At 42.2% G+C, this 21,622-nt stretch overlaps 1 protein-coding gene across 5 annotated transcripts in view; it reads left to right on the forward strand.

Moving 5' to 3' along the window:
* The first annotated feature begins 2,668 nt into the window (after nucleotides 1-2,668).
* Nucleotides 2,669-21,622, forward strand: part of PEX11A (peroxisomal biogenesis factor 11 alpha) — a 246,973-nt gene continuing 228,019 nt past the window's right edge. For 3 of the 5 annotated variants that reach the window (XM_073568685.1, XM_073568678.1, XM_073568677.1), the window contains exon 1: nucleotides 2,669-2,741. The gene's annotated coding sequence lies outside the window, so the exon portion shown is untranslated. The remainder of the gene's footprint in view (nucleotides 2,742-21,622) is intronic. The other 2 variants (XM_073568682.1, XM_073568680.1) reach the window with 2 other exon arrangements.

Genomic DNA, 21,622 nt, shown 5'->3' on the forward strand with positions numbered 1-21,622 from the left:
AATGTACTTAAAACGCTACCTAGACATTTTAAGATCTATCATGGCTGTGACAGTAGTGGCCTAAAAGTGAAGGGAATAGACATGATTGATATGGGGATTCGGGGTGGAAAAGTGTCTCAACGATTGGCCCAGAAAGAAACACGAAGGATATGGACACTAGACACGGTGCACCCTCTGGGATTAAATGAGAATCTATCGTATGTTCCATTCTTGTGATTCTTTGTCTGTTTGGAGCAGTGCATGGTCATACACTGTGCAGCAGCTTTTGTTTTTTAATGATTTTAATTAGTTTTTGTGCTTCAGTTATTTTTTGAGCATATTTTTCATGGTCCGGACTAGAACAACCTAGAAGATCCCGGCTCCTCTGCCACAGATGAAGATTTCCTTTCTTTCTTCCCCTCCCTTCCTTCTCCCCCTCCCCCCCTTTCCCCCCCCCCCTTCCTTTTTCATCCTCCCTCTTCTTTTCCCTTATTGTCATATATATGTATTGCATATATTACATTGATGTATAGCTCAATTTTGATAACATTTATAGCAAGTTTTTGCTTAACATGTATAATCCTTCTGGCAATCATAATATATGATTTTCCACCTCCCATATATATTGTGAGTGACACAGTTGGAGAGATATATACCGGGTGAGTCATAAAGGACGGACGTTTTTAAACTAATCATAAAATCGTTAAATATTTATTAAATATAAATGTATTCACAGATTTGGTTACGTATACTAATAGCATTTGACAAATTCAAGTGTGGAAAACAACATCTGCCATGTGGTGGCCATTATCAGTGATGCATTTCCAAAGGCGTTCTTGGAAGTTGGCATCAACACGTTCCAACACAACTCTGTCGATTTGGGCAACTTCCACTCGAATAGCTTCCTTCAGTTCTTGTAATGATCGAGGCTTAAGCTTGTATACACGTGATTTGAGGTGACCCCATAAGTAATAATCGCACATGGACAGGTCTGGGGACCTAGGAGGCCAATTAATATCGCCAAACCTGGAAATGATGCGACCAGGGAAGAGAGGGCGAAGAACGTTCATTGTTGCTCTGGCTGTGTGGGCCGTTGCCCCATCTTGTTGAAACCACACACTAGAGATGGGGATATGTTGCCGTCATAACTCAGGAACAAAGAAGTTATTTATCATGGCGATATAATGTTGTGAGTTCACGGTAACAGTATTGCCATTATCGCCTTCAAAAAAGTACGGACCGATCACGCCATATTTGCCCATAGCGCACCACACCGTTACCTTAGGGCTGTGCAGCGGTCGTTCATGTAATTCTTTCGGATTTTCATAGGCCCAATAATGGCAGTTCTGCTGATTAACCATGCCATTGACATGGAAATGAGCTTCATCACTCATGAATAAAATAAGGTTGTCGTTTTGCTCAATAATTGCTTCCATCTCATGTGCGAACTTCAGTCGCGCTGCGTAATCCCCGCGCTCCAACTGTTGCACAATGGCCAATTTATAGGGGTGGAAATGCAGGTCTAAATGCAAAATACGCCTTACTGTACGATTACTGAGGGCAAGTTCTAAAGAATGTTTCCGAGCAGATCGACTCGGACTACGCAGCATGGCTTGCCTGACGCGTTCCACATTTTCAGGGGTACGTGCCGTTCGTGGAGCCCCCGGTGGTCGTTTGTTCATTAGTGTACCTCGTGTACGGAGTGCTTCAACCCAACGTAGGATAGTGTTACGAGCGGGAACAGCTTGATTTCTGTGAATATTGAAATGACGCCGAAACTCACGCTGAACGGCTGTGATACACTCATTATTCTTGACAAAACTGTCGTACGCAAAAACGCGATGTTCTATCGTCCACGGCACCATAGCTTAAACTGAAACTAAAATAAAAACAATGCTTTCACCTCACAAACATAACCCCGCCTCCCGCACATCTCTACCTCCACCTGGTGGTGAGTTATAGCCACTTCAAATACATCCGTCCTTTATATTTAACGATTTTATGATTAGTTTAAAAACGTCCATCCTTTATGACTCACCCGGTATATATCTCCATATGCATACATGGTATCTGTTTGTTTCTTTCCCTCCTCCCTTCTCCCGTGTCCCGAGATTTGTGAGACAATCAAATGGATAATATATTGGAACATTTATTATGGCTTTATTATTAACATCATAATTTTTTATAGCACGGTGCTGTCACTTATCTGATTTGTCATCATATCTGAATATATATGTTATGAGGCTCTGATATTATAATGGTAATGTTATTTATCTGATTTGTCATCATATCTGAATATGTATGTTATGAGGCTCTGATATTATTATGGCAATATGTTATAATGCTTGTATTCATGTATTTGGCTGTTGGGATATAGCAGATCCCGTTTTGCAATGGAGATCACTGTACGATGTTCTATGACAGTTCCATGATTCTGCGACAGCGGAGCTGACGTGCCGTGGACTTTGCACGTGGGTGAGCCATGTCCCGGTGCGCTGGTCGGCTATCGGCGTCTTCATGTGGTGTGGGGCCGGCTCACGTGTGAGCCCCTCCCCGCCCCATGATGCCGCGGCTGTCCGGCGTTCCCGGCTCCATGACTACACCCGCGTCACTTCCGGTCCGCGACACGGGTACTTCCGGTCCGGCGGTATTTAAACCTCCCGGTATATTAGTCCACACGCCCCCTGAAGGAGAATCCCTCCGAAACGCTCGTCGGGGTGACGCGTGGACCTCCCGGCCATCCAGGTTTTTCCCACTCCAAGGTATGCTCTGCCCCAGCATTGCTCACTCCTATGCGGGTGGGCAGATTACGGTCACACACATGGGTGGTCATTCTATTGCAGTCTTTGGCAGATTCTACTGTCTATGTATGCGCAACTAATCATGGTTATGATGTAGTTTTAGTACATGTTTGCTACAAACAATTGCTCTTCTGCTAATTAGCATAAGCATACACATTAACAAGGGATCTTGTGTATAACACATTTCCCCTGTTTAATTTTAGGCTGCTTGGCTATTTTCCTGCCTATTGTGGAGTTGGTAATAACGCCATTTTTACTCATAGAGTTTTGTGTATATAGTGATATATATGGCCAGGGCCAGGCCACGTGTCCTCTTGCACTGTTGCACTTTGTTATTTCTGTACACATGTTCCCCACTACCCGTTCTGTGCAATTCCCTGAATAAAGTATTTATTATTATTATTATTTTTTGACAATTGGATTTATTGGTCATAATTTATGTGGTTTCCACATCCCCTTGCTCTTATCATGTACGACTGATCCCATGACTATCCTATATTATCAGCTTGTATTATACAGAATGCTGTTTTATACCTTTGCCTGCTTTTTCTACTATATCTTAATGTGGCCAGAAGTATACAAATCACATGCTTGTGCTGACATGACTGTGTACTCTTACCACCGGCCAAGGGGAATTTTAAAAGTGTGCAGTGCATTTGTCGTGAGAATTCAGAAGCCTGCAATGTCAGGATTCAGCTCTGCAGGTTCCAGTAGTCATCACATGGACACTTCACTCATATGTGATTTTCATACTTATGGTACTGTGACAACGAGCTTCTCTTCCTGCTTCTCTCAGTTTTTCACTGAATATTGAGAGCATTAGGGAGAGCAGCTCGTCGGTACATGACTATTTGTGCAAATTGCATATTTTCTTGAGGGGGAGCAGCAAACTGAATTCTTGCCCTGGTGCCAGAAAACCTAGATACACTTGTGCATTTTGATACAATATAGCATTGGAACATGGCATTTCTCAGATGTGCAGGTGGTCAGATAGGGTCCCAACCTGTAAAATTAATGTAGAAATGAATCAGGCACTATTAAGTGGATTATGTAGAAAAATTATTTAACTGTATGGTCTAATATAGCATATAAATCATGTGACCTTCTAGGCAAACCGACTTATCAAACATAAACTGTAAAAACAATGGTATAGCATCAGAAAAAGGCAAATAGGATAAATCAAATACATAAGACATCTGCAAATACCGTATATACTCGAGTATAAGTGGACTTGAGTATAAGCCGAGGCACCTAATTTTGCCACGGAAAACTGGGTAAGCTTATTGACGCAAGTGTAAGCCGGGTATGCATTGTCTCCTCATCCCTGTCCTGTCCTGTCCTGGTATGCGTGGCTCCTCTGTCCTGTCCTGGTATGCATAGCTCACCCCGTAGCTGTCCTGGTATGCGTGGCTCCCCGTAGATGTCCTGGTATGCATGGTTTCTCCCGTAGCTGTCCTGGTATGCGTGGCTTTCCCCATCGCTGTCCTGGTATGTGTGACTCTCCCCATCGCTGTCCTGGTATGCGTGGATCCCCCCTCCCATCCTTGTATACATGCTTCCTATTGCAAAAAAACAAACATCCTACTCAACCTGAAGCGTACCCTCACAGCACCTCGTTCCAGATTCAGCAGCTCTTTCTGTGCTGAACGATCAGGCAGCACCGCTCATTAAGGTAATGAATATTCCCTCCACGCCTATGGGAGTGGAGACACGTGCATATTCATTACCTTAATGAGCGGTGCCACGTGATTGCTAAGCACAGGAAGCGCTGCCGGAAGCCAGCATTAACAGGAGACTGCGAGGGCGCCAGGACGAATGAGATGTAGGGCACGCTGAAGGGTGAGTATGAGGTCTTCTGGAAGCTGGCAGCTGTCACTGTGTGTGCTATAAGAGGAATGAATATTCATAGTCAGTGCAGTGAATATTCATTTCTCTTTAGCATCGGTACAGGCTGTAGCCACAGCCGCCTGCTCCTGCCGCTGTCACCTACTGCTCCTCCCACTGCTCCGCCACTCCCCCTCCCCCGCTGGTCATCAGGGACAATTGAATTGCGTATAAGCTGAGGGGGGCGTTTTCAGCACAAAAAAATGTGCTGAAAAACTCGGCTTACATACCGTATACTAAAACAACACACAATCATGTCAGAGAAAATCTGTTCACAAAGAGTGACTAATGATAAGTATTGGAAAACGAACAGTACAAAGATTATCAGGTGAACAAAGGGTTAAGCACCAGGCCGATATATAATAGAAATATATAATGAAATATATATAGAAAGAAAAAAAAAAAAGGATACAAAAAACTTGAAGGTATGAACCAGGGACATAATATCCATGGCACATTGTTGACATACTATATGGTGATAAATATCTTGAAAATAAAAAAGTAAATCATAATAGAAACAGGATTCTTTCAGCAACTACAAAGGACATACCTAGCAATGGCTTATAGACTTAATAATATCATGACAAAACCTGTTCATGAGAGGAGACTTCAAACATACAATATAGGAGATACACTAGATAGCAAAGAGGATATGCAGGGAAGTAACGGTGAAACATCCATAGCTAGTATATCATGAAAATGTAAATAGAAATACAGAGTAAAACTTACCGATATGATCCAAATGCATAGCATACAATGTCCTCATCTATGATAGTCATAGGCAGGGCCGGACTGGCCATCTGGCATTTCTGGCAAATGCCGGAAGGGCCGGTCCCTGTAGTGGGCTGCTCAATCTATCATCACCTCCACTCTTGCTTCAGCAGGATGTCAGTCCGGCAGCATTATCTTCCTTGCACACATGATTGCACTGTACTGCACAGCTGAAACCAACAGGATCAGAGGGCGGTACACTATGCTGTTCTGTGCCACCCCTTGGCCATGCTGATTTCAGTTGTACATCATGATCGTATGCGCAAGGCAAACTAATGCTGTATGAGAACACTTGTGAAGGCAGCTCTATGTGAACTGTGACCACTGTCGCTGAAAGTAAGGCGAAGGTGAGCTGTGATGAGACGACTGCTTTAAATTACATCACCGGGGGTCATATCTGGTGATGGCGTCGGAAATGACATAAGAGCGGCTGGCAATGGATGACAGTGGATGGCAAGACGTATACTGGAAATGATGCCAACTAGAAGTGGCATCAGCATATCAATCAGAGTGAATATCTCAATGGAGACCACTAAACAAATCACACAGAAGTTCTCAAGTACAAAGGACGCAGAGAAGGAGGAATTAAAGCAAGCTAGGTATGAAGGAAAACTGCTTATGAGAAAAGGAAAGAAAGACAATCGGGAATAATGGGAAAAGAAAAAATAGAGATGCAGAACAAAGTGGTAGATAGAAAAGAAAATAGGCAAAGAAAAAGGAAAAGAGAAAAAAGTGCAATATGAGAAAAATAGAAAAATAAATAAAAATCAAGTGTAAAAAATAAATAAAAAACATTAAAAAAAGAAGAGATTTTCCAACTCTCACCATTACAATTTTTTTTTTTTTAACAAATTAAAGTACAATTCACTGTGATGAATTAAAACAGGTGTGTAAAAAACACATGTAACAGATATGTTTGGCTGCACACAAGCTATTTCTTGGTAAAGTGGCAGAGGACAACAAACTCAAGCACATGTCATTTATGATGACTGTAACTTGAAGCAATACTTCTGCGAATGTGACATGATGGGCCTCCAGCTTGCACTATACATTTCTATTAAATTGGATGCTACAAGAATGTCATAGATAATATATGAAATATAATAAAAGAACAACCCCAGGAATGTAAAAAATTAATTATGGTACTTTCGAATAATTAGATTTTTTGGATTGCAAGATCAGTGTGCCTCTATAAATGTGTTCTTGGATCTCTGCAACTTTTCAACTGAAACGGAGCCTTAAGGAAGGCAGGAAAATGAGGCTGCACCCAAAATTTATTTTACAAACATTTTATCAAAGGTTTAAAAGTGAGGTACAAAACAATAAGATATCACAACGTATCATACTGATAGAAAACCAATCTCTTCTAATAGTAGTATAAAAAAAATGGAAATAAATCCCATATGGTGTTTTTTTGTTTTAAGACTGTAGAGATAAAAGTTGTAAGGTACATGATTTAAATGTTCAAACATGTCCACTATTAAAAGAATAAGGGTATGTGCACACTAGGGTGACCGGATCTCATATGGGGGGGAAAAAATGTCAGAATTTTGTCCGTCTGGACCCCACAAAACGATTCCCCTTTCCAGATATTGAGATAGCCAAAATTTGAGCTCGATCAAACGACGTTAACCCGTGCCGCTCGTCGCTCAAAGTTTGAAAAAATCCAAATTGAGGTTTTTAAGATTTAGGTATTTTGCATAGTCTGTTAGACTATAAAGAATGTGACAACAACATTGCAGAAATAGCCCTGACCACATTTTCGAACCATTTGTGGTATTTGAATGCAGAGTTGGTGGGATTATCGTTTTTTGATCCCACCATTACAGACAATGAAAAGTTGTTAATGGCTAATAAATTGCTCAGTAGCACAGATGAACCATCAGAGCACGCTAACCTACATGAGTTGATAATTTTACATAGTTATCTAATCTATTCTAGAGCTTTTGTTAAAGTAGTTTTTGAAACGTCAGAATATAATGCTCGGCATTTGCTTACAACTTGCAGGACATATTGCTTTTGTTCTTCATCTTTTGTCAGAAGGTCGTTAAAGTCGGTTACTTCCTACCTCTTTTAATTTTTCTTTCCTAACTTTTGGATTTACAACCCTAGCGTGCTCTGATGGTTCATCTGTGCTACTGAGCAATTTATTAGCCATTAACAACTTTTCATTGTCTGTAATGGTGGGATCAAAAAACGATAATCCCACCAACTCTGCATTCAAATACCACAAATGGTTCGAAAATTTGGTCAGGGCTATATCTGCAATGTTGTTGTCACATTCTTTATAGTCTAACAGACTATGCAAAATACCTAAATCTTAAAATACCTCAATTTGGATTTTTTCAAACTCTGAGCGACGAGCGGCACGGGTTAACGTCGCTTGATCGAGCTCAAATTTTGGCTATCTCAATATCTGGAAAGGGGAATCGTTTTGTGGGGTCCAGATGGACAAAATTCCGACATCGATTTTTTACGGTCACCCTAGTGCACACGCTGCGGTTTTGCTGCGGTTTTGGCCCTGCAGAACTGCAGCAGTTCCGCAGACATGGTACTTTACCATGTTAGCCTATGGGTTTTCAAAACCGCAGTGCTCGCGCTGTGGTTTTTTACCTGCGGAAAAGCTGTGTTTTTTTTTCCGCAGCATGTCAATTGTTTCTGCGGATTCTGCTGCGGTTTCACACCTTTAACATAGTAGATGTGTGAAACCGCAGGGAAAAACCGCAGGCCAAACCGCAGCAAAACCGCAGGTCACTTTACCTGCGGTTTTACCTGCGTTTCCGCGGGAAAAAACCCGCAGCAGAATCCGCAGCGTGTGCACTCACCCTAAAGAAAGCTTTCAGGAATATCAAAGTGTCTAAAAGCAGAAAAAAGAAACAAAACAAAATCATGATTCAATGTTATATTCTTTATAAAAATTCTATTTATAATCAGGGTACAGCCAGGCCCATTAACGTTGGCGGTGTAAACTGGGGTGTCTGTCCTCATTGGATAGACTTATACAGTGATGGACATCCCGCCTAATCTAATAGTATGGGCGTCACTAATAGGCTGTAAGGCAGACACCGCATATTATCTGTGTGTGATCAATGCCCCATACAAGCCTTTTTTGTGTCTAATATTAATTTTAAACAATCACCCCCTCCATGAACTGGTAGGTTGTCTCAACAGTATTTTGCACCTGCGTTGCTGCCATCTTTATCACATGGATTTGCTGCATCCTGACTTCTGAGACCTGGGCAGGTAAATACTAATGCCCCTTTTTTGCTATGTGAATCTTTGAATTGCATTTTTGTTATTTTCTTACTCGCGAGGAGCGAGCACTAAAATGGCTCAGGCACTCGTTACTCGAGTTGAGTAAATCGTAATGCTCGGATGCTCGACCCAAGTAACGAATACAATGGAAGTCAATGGGAATCAAGCGTTTTTCTGGCGGCTCCCCAGAGGTTTGGAGGGGGATCTAGAAGTTGCTGAAAATTATGGAAACAGCACTGAAATGGCATGGGGAAAGCAGAGGAAAGACCCCTGGAAGCATCTCTGAATCCCAGTTTGATGCTAGGAACAATGTTGTCAGAGTACTACGCCACTTTTATGGACTGACAATAAAACATTCTTTCCAGGATAATGACTTGTATATAAGGAAAAATAAATGAGAGAAAAAAATGGTCTTCCATACCTTGGGCTATGTTCCCATGCAGTGTTTTTGCAAGTTGCATTGCTTTCAATAGTGAAAAAAACATTCAACAGGAAAAGTAATTTTATAATTTTAATACTTTATCTTGTCATGTGGTGTGTGAGATCAGATACATTCTGAAAGTCCCATTTTTTTTTTCTTTCGGGATCATCAGGTGGCCATCACGATTTGTAGAGGACCATCAGGCGGCCCTTTCTATTGTTAGAGGGCCAGCAGGTGGGTCTCACTATTGTCAGAGGGCCATCAGGCGGCCCCACTCTAATTTTTGGAGGGCCAGCAGACAGCTATGCTTTGCATAGCTGTATATTGATACTGCAATATAATTTATTCATCTGAGGTCAGCAAATTTTCTTTTTCCTCTTAATACTGTAAAGTTTGAAACTTGAAAAGCCAGCAGGTGGCCCTCCCAACTTGTAGAGGGCCAGCAGATGGTCCCCACTATTTCTAGAGGGCCAGTAGGTGTCTTGTGGACAGATAAGACCAAGACAGAGTTATTTGGTAAAGCACATCATTTTTCTGTTTACTGTAAACCGAATGAGGCCTACTAATAAAAGGACACAGTAGTTATAATCAAATATGGTGGTGGTTCAAAGATATTTTAGGGTTATTTTGCTGTCTCTAGCCCTGAGTGCATTGACTGTGTGCAAGGCATCATGAAATGTGAAGATTCCCAAAGAATTTTAGGTCGCAATGTAATGCCCGATGTCAGAAAACTGGGTTTGCATAGTAGGTCATGGGTCTTCCAGCAGGACAATGACCCCAAACATACTTCAAGAACCACCCAAAAATAGATGGAAAAAAAGCACTGCAGAGTTCAGAAGTGGTAATTCCAGCTCCAATAGTTTAACGTCACCCACCACTACCTCCTACATAAATATGCTACAGAGAAACTGCAAACACATTAAATCAGTTCATTTTGCCTGCTTTGATGAATTTCTGAGTACAGATCATAGTAAAAAAACATGAACCATCAATGAGTGCATGAAAAAAATCAGTAGCAAGGTTTTGAATTTATAAGGCATTAATCACTGACTAGATGCGTTTCATATGCTGTACCTGCTGCCACACCTAACCCTACATGAATTGCAGATAAGAACAGTATTATTGTAGAATAAAGAAGGGATTTTAACCTGCCCTGAAAAGATTTTTTCTTGTAAGTGACAGCAATAAACTCTGAAGGAACGCACGCAACACTGCCAGCTTTGATGAATTTCAGAGTAGAGATCACTGTAAAAAGCAAGAATCGGTCAATGAATGTTTGTAAAAAAGCAGTATCAAAGATTATAATTTATAAGGCAATAATCTCTGACTAGATACCTGTCATACACTATACCTACTGCCACACCTTGCTGTAGACAAAGTGCAGATAAGAGTGGTATTATTATAACAGAATAGAATCTATTTAAATTAGTCCTGAAATAAGTGATTAGTTTAATGCAGCAGGATCAAGGACTGTTATTTTATCAACCCTTATGGGGATTATAGTGGGGGATTTCGAATCTACTCGGCCTGATCTTCTGTACTTATTGTACAAAGTTTTTTCTCTGGCTAGGAAATCCTGTATGCATTGTGAGGACTCCCTAAGTGATGGCCACATGAGAGCAAACTGCATCGTATACTAATAGAACCCACCGGCTCTTTTGGTTTTCAAAAATTTTCCCTCAACTAGAGGTTGTAGCCTCAGAAAAACATTTATTCCCATTTATAAGGCGTGGGTCTCCTACACTGGTAAAGCATTGCACTAAGTGTAAGGGATGCAAAAAATTAGAAGGAATCACTCTAGTACCCCCTTAGAATAAACTTAGTGGAGGAGCCCTCAGAAAATATTTTTTTTCCAATTATTAAGGAGTGGGTATTCTAGACTGGTAATTTGCATGCAATAAGTGCATGGGCTAAAAAACATTTACCCCTGGGTAGTATACATATATATTAAAAAAGTTTGAGGTAGGCCTCTAAAAATTGTTATTGTGGGCTTCATAAACACTCAAACACCCTTAAACAATTTATAGCGAGGATAGCATGATCACTCTGTTGATATGGTGCTGGAGAATAAGAAGGATGACACAAAAAAGACAAAACCCTGAAGAGTATACCCAAGTTTGGGTGGGAAGGGGTGCATGGGAACAGAACAGAAAAAAAAAATAAAAAAACACTGGATTTGAGTTTATGTTCCACTGCTATCATCTGGTGGTGTACAGAAGTCAGGCCTAAGCCAGCCCAGAGGTGTTGATTCATGATTAATTTTCTTATTGATTATATTTCCTATTGCCTAGCACATTGGAGGAGGTGAGCTTTAGGTCCTCACATGGACCTTGAGTGGTGTTTCTATGGGGCCAATTTTTGGCTTTTTTAATTTTTTTTTAAGCTTTGTCTCTTTTGTGTGTCTTGTGTATCAATAAAAAATTGTTATTTTTTTATTATTGCCTCTATTGCGTGGTTGATCTCGACCTCTTTACACACTACTTTTTCTTTGTTTCTAGTTTACATGCATTTGTGTGTGGTCTGTGATCCCCTTTAATATTTAGTAGTGCCCTCAAGTTTCTACTTTTCAATAATTGCAGCAAGATAAATAGTGAATAAAATTTCACTACTGAAAAATATTGCAGTATTACAATAGCAGGAACATTGGCCCTCTTCAGATGGGCTTAATAAACTGCAGTATCAATATAATGATGCAATTTATAATGAAACAAGTTTTTGGATTTTGAGGCACAACTGCAGCATGATAAATGCCACATAAATTTTCGCTGCTGAAAAAAATTGCAGTATTACAATGGCAGGAATATTGGCCCACTTAAGATGCACTTCTATAGCTGCCGTATCAATATAGTGACGCTATTTCTAACGAAGCAAAGTTTTTTTTTTGTTTTGAGGCACAACTGGAGCACTATAAATGCTGTATTAAATTTCACTGCTCAAAAAATTTGCAGTATTACTATTGCAGGAAATTTTTCACACCTCAGATGGACTGGTTGCAGGAGCAATACAGCGATGCTATTGAGATCCAACCAAGCCTGGCTGTACTCCTTTGGCGCACAACTGCCGCAGTAAAAATGGTGTATAATATTTCCCTGCTCAAAACAATTTGCAGAATTAAGAGCACAAAGAATATTATTAGCCATGAGAAGGGTTTTGGTATGAGTTGCAGGCTGTAGCATAAAGGATGTTCAATTCACCCTATCCTGTCCTACACGATCCCTTCAGCACAATCTCCCCCAAAGTGCTTCTAACAGCAGTATTACTATTGATTATCACTGGCCCTAAGATGGGCTGTTGTACTTAATAGAAATGTAAATGAGTTTGAATCCCTGGCTAATGCACAGCTATAATTTTGTCCCTCTTTCACCAGCACCTTTCCGTATGCTGCTTGTTTCCGGGATACAGTTCGATGAGGATAGTGTCACGGGTCTTATATAGCCAATCATTACAGTGACTGGCAGACAATCCCCACATATTTATTGGCTGTCTAAAAAGCGCCAGGGGAGACTCGAGTTCCTGCTCAAGCATTAAAAAAATACTTGCTGCGTAATGAGCATCCTGAGCACACCGATGCTCGAGCGAGTTACGAATAGTGACGCGTACGCTTGCTCATCACCAAGCAGCACTCTTCGACTTCATACATTATTGAGTTGCAGGGCTGCATTATGTCAGGGTCCAAGGAACATTTAAAATCCATACAGATATAAAAGATTCACAGCACATAGCACTCCGAAAGTGATCCAAAAAATAAATAGTATTTAGTCAAACAGGTACTTGCAATGCTTCAAAACCAATGGCCAACAGTTGTTGACAAAGAACATCAATCGCTGAAACATTTCATGTCCCTAGAGAATAAGCACTGTTTGCTTTTGGGTCAATTTTGCAGTGTTGCAGATCTTGTCTTTTATAGTCCATAAAGAAGGCAATTACTATGCAAGTTATGTTAGAAATATAAGTTCCATAACAGCTGAGTAAGGCACCTCCTGCGTCTACAAACTGTTTCTAGGCTCAGACGCATGCAGAGAAGCAGGAAATAGAGTTTAATTTGATAAGGTCTCTACTGCATGTTCAATAGAATTTAAAGGGAACCTGTCACCATGATTGGCCGAGATGAGATACATCACTTTTCAGGACTGATATACAGCATTCTATAATGCTGTATATCTGCCCCCAACCTGACCTGAAAAATAAGAAAAAGAGCTTATATTATCCTCACTTGCGCAGCGTTCCGCTCCAAGGGGAGTCGTTCTTCTTGGTCAAGGGCCTTCCTTCTTCTTGTGATGGCGTCAACCTTCTTGCTTCATGTGGATGATGCGTCCCTACATTATCCACACAGTCTCCTCGGCATCGCGCTCTTGCACAGGCATACTTCTCTTGAGGGCAGAGCAAAGTACTGCAGTGCGCAGGTGCGCATGAAGCAAGAATGAGGACAGCATCGCAAGAAGTTACATAATAACATAGTTAGTGTTCTGTCCCCACATGAGGCGAATGGAGGTGTAGTTGATTGGGGCTGGGAGAGATTCCTACCTTCCGTTTCCTCATTACAGAGCAGACAGGACCAATGCTAGGCGTCCAGAGAGATGATGCAACCAGGGATTGTGAAGTCCAGACTTGTTTATTTGGAAGTCCGGACATACAGCATATGATTGTTAATACAGTACTTCTCCAGAAATGCAGGTGTAACAACCAAGGTGGTTCAGCAAAGTGGTCAAAAAATGATGCCTTTTACAGCTCGGTACAAGCATGTCTCTCCCAGAGAAAGTGAAACTAACAATGAGTGCTAGGAGGAAAAAGAAGGCGTGACCTTTGAACCGGAAGTGAAAGGCATGTACAATAATTACTTAGTTACAGGCTGCTATACAGAAAGGGCCATTAGGTGGCAGCAGATCAGAATGTAAGAACAGTACATTGCAAAACATGACAAATTCAATACTTAGAAACATAACATAACTTACACGGAACAGCACAGTTAGCAAGGCTGAAAAAAGACATTTGTCCACCCAGATCAGCCTATATTTCGTCAGAATAAATCCCCAGATCTACGTCCTTCTAAAGAACTTAATTGTAAGATACAATATTGTTACGCTCCAGGAAGACATCCAGGCCTCTCTTGAACCCCTCGACTGAGTTCTCCATCACCACCTCCTCAGGCAAGGAATTCCATATTCTCACTGCCCTAACAGTAAAGAATCCTCTTCTTCTCTCCTTGTGACAATCACAGGTATAAACAGATCCTCGGAGAGATATTTGTATTGTCCCCTTATATACTTATACATGGTTATTAGATCGCCCCTCAGTCGTCTTTTTTCTAGACTAAATAATCCTAATTTTGCTAATCTCTCTGGGTATTGTAGCAAAGCTCCCAACCATCCCGGATTTGTCGGGACAGTCCCATTTTTGATTGCATGTCCCGCTGTCCCGGGCAGTAGCTTATTTTTCCCGCATTTCACTGAGTTGCATGCCCTCCCAGACAGACCCACCAGCCACCGCAGCCCCACAGTGATGAATCCCAGCAATGACATCGCCGATCGCTGGGTTGTTCAGTGCGCACAGGACCTGTGATGAGGTCACAAGAGGGGAGGAGTCAGGGGTGACATGATCAGGGGTGTCCAAGGCCCCTGATCATGTGACCCCTGACTCCTCCCCTCCTGTGACCTCATCACAGGTCCTGTGCACACAGCCCTCAGTGTCTGAAGGACTCTGCTGTGCTGGTTGTCATGGTGCTGGATGAGGTGAAGTTTATGTGTGAGGTCAGGAGGTGTTTTCAGTGTGGATGTAGCAGAGCAGTTTGTGTACGAGGTGTACGGAGCGGAGCCGCGCATGTGTGAGGTGTACAGAGCGGAGCTGCATGTGTACAAGGTGTGCGGAGTGGAGCCGCGCGTGTACGAGGTGTGCGGAGTGGAGCTGCGCGTGTACGAGGTGTGCGGAGGGGAGCCACACGTGTACAAAGTGTGCGGAGGGGAGCCACGCGTGTACAAAAGTGTGCGGAGCGGAGCCGCACGTGTACGAGGTGTACGGAGCGGAGCCGTGCATGTACAAGGTGTGCGGAGCGGAGTCGCGTGTGTACGAGGTGTGCGGAGTGGAGCCGTGTGTGTATGGAGCAGAGCCACGTGTATTCGAGGTGTACGGAGCGGAGCCACGTATGTAGATGTACCGATTTTGATAGTCTGTCCCTGCCGGGAGCGTACTTTTCCCGCGGACACAGGAGTACACGGCGGAGCCCCAAAGAGCACTTTAAAATTCACACGTGACGTTCCACCAGAAGCGACGTGCTAGAAGCTGACCGGAAATTAGGTAATTTTGGGAGGAGATTATGACGGAACCATGGAGGCACTTCAGGGAATGCTTCAGATCCATCACCGTGTCCTCCTCCAATAGCGCGGACAGTGGGATCACCTTGGACTCGGGGATGCCAGCCATGTGAGTGGATCGTGATATGTCCTGCATCGGGAGGCTCAGATGGACATTACAATGGGGGCTGGGCTGCTATAGTATCTTTAGAGAATCTTTCACTTTCTCTCTGTTTCTTTCTTTCTCTCGCTAATCTTTCTTTCCTCTCTTTCTTTCTCTCTGTTCTTTCTTTCTCCTCTTCCTTTCTCTCGCTCTCTGTTCTTTCTTTCCCCTCTTTCTTTCTCTCTGTTCTTTCTTTCCTTTCTCTTTCTTTCTCTCTGTTCTTTATTTCTTTCCCCTCTTCCTTTCTCTCTCTGTTCTTTCTTTTGCTATGTTCTTTCTTTCCCCTCTTTCTTTCTGTTCTCTTTCTTTCTTTCCCCTCTTTCTTTCTCTCTATCTGTTCTTTTTCTCTCTCTGTTCTTCCTTTCTCTCTCTCTGTTCTTTCCTCTGTTTCTCTCTGTTCTTTCTTACTCTCTCTGTTCTTTCTGTACCATCTTTCTTTCTCTCCCATCTCTCTCTCTGTTCTTTTTCTTTCCCCTCTTTCTTTCTTTCCCCTCGCTCTCCTTTCTTTCTCTCTGTTTTCTTTTTTCTCTATTCTCTTTTCCTCAGTACCAGTCAGTGTGCCCACAGTACCAGCCTCTGTGCCCTCAGTACCAGTGTGATCAGCAGTGCTAAATGGGTGTGGCTGGGGCATGGACATGGGTGTGACTAGTTTAGAAATGGGTGTGGTCGGGGGCATGGCCTAAAATTGGCCTTTGTCCCTCTTTCCCTTCTTCAAAAGTTGGGAGATATGATTATAGTTCCCCATCCCCTTTAATTAATTAATTTTGTTGCCCTCCTTTGACCTTGCTCTAGTTCCATTATATCCTTCCTGAGCACCAGTGTCCAAAACTGTACACAGTACTCCAAGTGCGGTCTAACCAGGGATTTGTACAGAGGCAGTATAATGCTCTCATCATGTGTAGCAGACCTCTTTTAATGCACCTCATGATCCTGCTTGCCTTGGCAGCTGCTGCCTGGCACTAGATGCTCCAGGTAAGTTTATCATTAACTAAGAACCACAAGTCCTTCTCCATGTCAGATTTACCCAGTGGTTTCCCGTTCAGTGTATAATGGTGATATTGATTCCTTCTTCCCATGTGTATAACCTTACATTTATCATTGTTAAACCGCATCTGCCACCTTTTGGCCCAAGTTTCCAACTTATCCAGATCCATCTGTAGCAGAATACTATCTTCTCTTGTATTGACTGCTTTACATAGTTTTGTATCATCTGCAAATATCGATATTTTACTGTGTAAACCTTCTACCAGATCATTATTAAATATGTTGAAGAGAAAAGGTCCCAACACCGACCCCTGCAGTACCCCACTGGTCACAGCGACCCAGTTAGATAATATATCATTTATAACCACCCTCTGCATCTATTACTAAGGTGAGGTTTACATTTGCGGTTGAGTACACAGCGTATTGTCCGCAAACGCATTCAAAAACGATTGGCAAGTGCTATTTTCACGGCAAATTTTTGAATGTACACAAGCCATGCCCAATGGGTGTGTCTATGTAAATTCTTGCATATGCAAATCGTACTCCTGTGCTGGTGTACGCATGCGTTCCCATAGACTGTAATGCGTTATTTAGACGCATTCCTTCCGCAAGCGTCCACATGCATTTGGTGGCGCCAATTTGCCACCTTCAAAATCGCAGCATGTTGTGTTAGCCCCGCCGCACACCCCGAAATGATGCATGCGTAAGAAAACGCGGTTGAATGCATACAGACGCATGTACCTGCGTTCACAATGATAAAGATAGAAAAACACGACACATGCGGATGTATGCGTCAGAAACGCTGCGGACACAACCGCAAATGTTAACCCAGCCTAAGCCAATTACTTACCCATTTACAAACATTTTCAACCCAGACCCAGCATTCTCATTTTATGTACCATGCTCTTGTGGTACACAAAGGAAAGAAGAAGGGAATCGCTGAACCAAGACCAGCGACGCACCTCAGTCCGGACTGCTCAGCAGGTGAGTATAATAAAAGCTCTTTTTCTTCTCTTACAGGTCGGGTTGAGGGCTTATATACAGCATTATAGAATGCTATATATGAGCCCTGAAAAGTGGTGGACGAATCTCATATCAGTCAAACCTGGTGACAAGTTTGCTTTAAAGGCAATAAACACTATTACTATGGACAATTATTTTTACTTAGTCTCATAGTTTTTTTATAACTGCAATTTTTATTGTTAATTTGTTATTTTAAATTTTAACAAATGGAATAACCACAAATATTCATATTGTAAGAAGCAAAACAGAAAGTCAATGAAGATGGAGTACATTAAGGATTAACTCTTAGGAAGCATTTCCCTCTAGTGGTATCAAAGCATATTACATGTGGAAACAAAAGACAAAACTCCAATAAGTCTTTATATATTAGTTATACTTGATGCCATATTAAACAGACCCCATCCACAAATTAACTTCAAAAATCCTACATAACAGTTAACAAACAATGGACGAGACATACACACATAAAGATGTTTGGAAAGGGGAACAGCAGTTCAAAAAAGTCCTAGGTATTATTTTGAGCCCAGAAATAATCCGAGGTAGCCCAGATAACCTCAAATCTGGCAACCTTCACATTTATTAAAGCTTTCACGTATTACATTATGTGAATATCAACTTTTCTATTTAATTTGTTTTGGCAACAGGGAGGAGTGGTCCGTTTCCTTTGGAGAGCAAGCAAGAATCTAGCTGCAGTTAACATAGGCAATAGTAATTTTGAATAATTTCATACTTTTTTTAAGGTTTAAGGTCGACTTAAGTTCATCAAGTTCAACCTATAGCCTAACATGTTGATCCAGAGACTGGAAGAAACTCCTTGCGTCAGATGCTAATTGTCCCATATAAATTCCTTCCCGACTTCACATATGGCAATTGGACCAGTTCCCTGGATTAACCTCCCATTGCAGAACTTGGTAGTTAAAGGTGCTAAGTGTATAAGCCCCAGCGTCGGACATTCTCCAGGGTCTCAGCTACCGGGCCTAGCTGAGATCCCGGAGAACATGATTCGGGTCGGTTTTTAGCAACCCCAATGTTGTGATCATCGTTATTCACGGAATAACGGTGACCGCAAATAAAAAGTCAGATTTCCCATTTAATTTCTCTTTCCACTTATGTGATCTAGAGAAAAGGAGTCCTCAGAGCCACCCCGGTACCTCCGGTGTCATTGGACTCTCTTGCATCCCCTGGTCCTGTCCCCTGGCATCTTCTTCTGGGAAGAAACTGGAGGGCACATGTGTAGTGCGCCTGCTGAAATCTGCCGGCTGGCACCCGGCAACAATAGGAATTTTTTCCTATTGGTTCATTTTGATCACTGTGATAGCCCCGATCACAGTGATCAAAATAAAAAAATAGTAAATGAAACCCCCCTTTTTCTCCCCCTTAGTTAGTTAAACATAATAAAATAAAAATTTTTATTTATTTCCATTTTTCCATTAGGGTTAGGGTTGGGTCTAGAGTTAGGGTTGGTGCTAGAACTAGGGTTAGGGTTGGGGTTAGAGTTGGGGCTAGGGTTAGCCTAATGTTAGGGTTGGGGCTAGGGTTAGGGATGGCCTAATGATAAGATTGGGGCTAGAGTTAGGGTTGGGCTAGGATTGGGGCTAGGGCTAGGATTGGGGCTAGGATTAGGGTTGGAGCTAGGGTTAGGGTTGGAGATAGGGTTAGGGCTGGGAATATGGTTGGGGTTAGGGTTTGGCTACAGATATGGGTTAGACTAGAGGTAGGGTTGGGGCTTGGGTTGGGGATAGGGCTAGGGTTAGAGTTGCGGCTAGAGTTAGGGTTGGGGCTAGAGTTGGGCTAGGGTTAGGGTTGGGGCTAGGGTTAGAGTTGGGGCTAGGGTTGTGTTCGGGTTAGGGTTGTGGTTAAGGTTATGGTTGGGATTACGGTTAAGCTCGAGATTAGAGATAAGGGTGTGTTGGGATTAGGGTTGTGGTTAGGGTTATGTTTATGGCTGGGATTAGGGTTAGGGGTGTGTTGGGTTTAGGGTTGTGGTTAGGGTTATGGTTTGGGTTGGAATTAGGGTTAGGGGTATGTTGGCGTTAAGGTTGGAGATAGAATTTGGGGTTCCACTGTTAGGTACATCAGGGGGTCTCCAAACACAACAAGGCGCCCACCATTGAGTCCACCCAATTTTGCGTTCAAAAAGTCAAACGGTGCTCCCTCCTTTCTGAGCCCTGGCATTTGCTCTGTGGCTTTCACCTAAATATGGGGTATCGGCGGCATACTCAGGAGAAATTGCACAACAAATTTTGTGATTCATTTTCTCCCGATACCCTTGTGAAATTAAAAAAAATTGGTTCCAATGTATATTTTTTGTGAAAAAAGTAAAATATTCATTTTTTCCTTCATTACTTTAGTTCTCGTGAAGCACACAAAGTGTTAATAAACTTCTTGAATGTGGTTTTGCGCACCTTGAGGGGTGCAGTTTTTAGAATGGTATCACTTTTGGGTATTTTCTGTTATAAAGGACATCATTGTAGGCATTTACTACAGGCCACCTGTGCAAGCCGAAGATATGAATGAACTCTTTGTGCATCAAATGGCCAAGTTCTCCAAAAAATATGACATACTGGTCGTGGGAGATTTCAACTATCCAGACATTTGTTGGGATTCTCTCTCAGGCAAAACTAACAAGGTCAAGGAAATTCTTATCCTCTCTTGCTGACAATTTTATCTTCCAAAAGGTAGGGGAGAAAACAAGGGGATCTGCTACCTTGGATCTAATCCTTAAAAACAGGGAGGAAATGGTTGAGGAGGTAAAGGTCCCGTTACATTTAGCGATGCACCAGCGATCCTGACAACGATATGACCCGGTCATGATCGCTGGTGCATCGCTAAATGGTCGCTAGTGAGCTACCAAACAGGCAGATCTCACCAGCGATGCAGCAGTGGTCAGAGGTCGTCACTTACCTGTCACAGGCAGCGAGGGTGACGTCTTCCGCCCGCGTCCATGGAGTCGCTCGTTGGCGCCAGCAAGAAGCCGACGACGAGAAATGGACCATCCCGTTCTCGCACGATCAGTGACATCCAGCGGGGAGCCGGGTCGGAGGTAAGTGTCACATGTAGCGATATCGCTAGCGATATCGCTGCTGCGTCACAAAATCAATGACGCTTTAGCAATATCGCTAGCGATCTCGCTATGTGTGAAGGGGGCTTAAGAGTGGCTAGGACCCTAGGAGGTAGCGGCCAAGCTATTTTAGAATTTTGGATAACTAGAGGAGGAAGACCTGTGAAGACTCAGACGTCAAGGTTAGATTTAAGAAAGGCAGATTTTAAGGGACTCACAAAACTTACACGCATGCTAAAAAGGAAGAAATAAATGTTTATCAATTGGAAAGAGGGAGGCATATCTAAAGAAGAATATAATGCTGTCTGAAAAACCTCCAGGGCATGAATCAGATTAGCCCTGACAATGAATTAAGGCTTTCAAGAGACGTCAAAACTCAAAAGCAATAAAAAAAGATTTTGGGGATGTGTCAAAAGTGAAAGAAAAGTCAAAGATGCTATTGGATTTTTACGGGATGAAAATGATGAAATGGTAAGACAGTTGAGAAGGCCGAACTTTTAAATTCCTATTTTGCATCAGTTTTCTCTCTCAAAGGAAATGTAGCATCAACTGATTTTCACTGTCCTATTAAGGGAATAGAAGAATCCAGGATATCTATAAACAGAAAGATAGTGAGGAAACATTTAGCTAACCTAAATGAATTCAAGTCTCCATGTCCAGATGAATTATACCCCAGAGTACTGAAAGAGATAGCAGAAGAAATTTTTGAACCACTCTCCATAATCTTTGAAAAGTCTTGGAGAACAGGAGAAGTGCAAAACAGCAATAGCACAAAAAGAGGACTTAAAAATCCTCCAAAAATTCAAAAATACAACAAAAAAAGGCAGAAATGCTTACCTGCCCAGGCCTCCAAACAAATGCACTATAGCTATTGCTGTTTTGCAGTAAGGTTAGGGACTCGTAAACGTGGGGATCCGTGATGAGGATTACGAGCTTACGTATTTTGGCCAAAATATCAATTAATACCTCACATTTTGTATGTGTTTTTTGCAC

Source organism: Dendrobates tinctorius, unplaced genomic scaffold, assembly GCF_039654945.1.
Source record: "Dendrobates tinctorius isolate UK_male_01 unplaced genomic scaffold, ASM3965494v1 ptg000022l, whole genome shotgun sequence".
Classification (NCBI taxonomy): Eukaryota; Metazoa; Chordata; class Amphibia; order Anura; family Dendrobatidae; genus Dendrobates; species Dendrobates tinctorius.